General features: G+C 31.9%; 1 non-coding gene across 1 annotated transcript; it reads left to right on the forward strand.

The window, feature by feature from the left end:
* Positions 1-1,182: 1,182 nt before the first annotated feature.
* Positions 1,183-1,305, forward strand: LOC138814373 (small nucleolar RNA SNORA27). The gene has a single exon (XR_011367957.1). It is a non-coding gene; the product is annotated as a small nucleolar RNA SNORA27 (small nucleolar RNA).
* Positions 1,306-1,693: the final 388 nt, after the last annotated feature.

Consider the following 1,693-nt stretch of genomic DNA (forward strand, 5'->3'; position numbering starts at 1 on the left):
GTTTCTGTTTATATGAGGAAAATAGGACAGAAAGCTGGACAGGTAATCAGGGATAAAGTCACAGGGTATGAAAGACTTTCTGCTAAGAAATCTGATGAGCATGAGTTTTTAAAACCCAATGTCACTGACAATAGCATTTTCAAAACAGAATGAAATCCATTTTTTAACAGAATCATCTTTTATCTCTACAATTTGAGCTTCTAATTACATATCTGTAGTAATTTTCAATATTTGTATAAATCCTTTCCTTGTCATACATTCCATTTCCTGTCCTATCTAGCCTATAATTTTAAGTGTTTTCCCCTAAGATGTAAAAATCAATTTTCATGTGTATCTTCACTTGTAATCATTTCTGTGATGAGAAATTACTTTTAACTTGACATTTTTATCCAAAATCTTTTATTCAGTCTCCAGTTTTTATTAACTCACTTACTGAAATAATAAGCAGTTAAGAATAGGACGAATACTCTTTCATCTATATGCCTTAATGAAACTACAAAGCTGACATAACTGTATTAATTATAACATGAGTAAATCTTTCATTGTATTATTGAAAATATAATTTTTTAATTTTACTATAATTTGGAATGTGAGCATATTTAGTTCAGATATCCTAGTTTTTGAACAAAAAAGGAACTGTGAATGAGAACTAACAAGAACATATTCATACATGAAAAGAATTTGAGTCTGAATAGCATCCTGCAAAAGTGTTTTTGCTATATTTCAAAATGGTCATTTCCATAATTCTCATCCATGATATATTTCCATTGCCAAATCCCTCCTACTGAACTAGCAAGAACTGAAAAATTCATCAGACATATAGATGTTAGGAGAAAAATATACAATCGAAAAAAAGTTACAATTTGCAAGAGAAATAGGCTAGAAAAACTACGTTTAAAGTTGTCTCATGGAAAAACCATCAAAACATTTTTGGAAGAATAACATTTTCTTAAGGTTGATTAAAAGGAAAATGTACCAGGTGCTGGTGTCTTACACCTCTAATTCTAGCTACTCAGCAGGCTGAGATATGAGGATCTCAGTTCAAAACCAGCTTAGACAGGAAAGTTTATGAGATGCTTAGTTCCAATTAATTACCAAAACATAAAAAAATAAAATAAAAGCTAAAAGTGGAGCTGTGGCTCAAATGGTAGAACTCTAGCCTTATTTAACATACCCGCCCCCTACTTCCCTTTCAGTTTGCCAATGGGACTTAGGTCTTCATTCAAGCGAGGCAAAAGGAAATGTCCTTTAAAAGTTCATATACAAACTGGATGTTGCTCTTGTAACCTGTTAGAGGACACAATATTGATTTATTGGCAAGTTGTACATGATTTTAGAATTACTTGAAGTTTTTGTAACATAAAAGATTTCATGTCATGAATTTTATTAGGATCCTGTTTCTGGCTAAATTTCTAATGTGTCAAACTACAGTAGTGATGTTCACTTCAAGGCCTCTTCTGGGGAATAATTGATTGTTAAGTGACCACACCATTGTCTTATGGATTTATCCCAGAAAGAACAGGGTTAATAACTTATTAAATATAGAGTTCTTAAAACCAGAAAAATAAAAAGAACTCAGGGACAGTGCCCAGTCTCTGAGTTCAGGCCCTAGGATTGATACAAAAAAAGAGAGAAAGAGAGAGAAATGAACATTCAGAGTAAAGAATGTATAAAATAGGAACCCTTTACTATG

Source organism: Dipodomys merriami, unplaced genomic scaffold (genome assembly GCF_024711535.1).
Source record: "Dipodomys merriami isolate MVZ:Mamm:240054 unplaced genomic scaffold, mDipMer1.0.p SCAF_6, whole genome shotgun sequence".
In the NCBI taxonomy this organism is placed as follows: Eukaryota; Metazoa; Chordata; class Mammalia; order Rodentia; family Heteromyidae; genus Dipodomys; species Dipodomys merriami.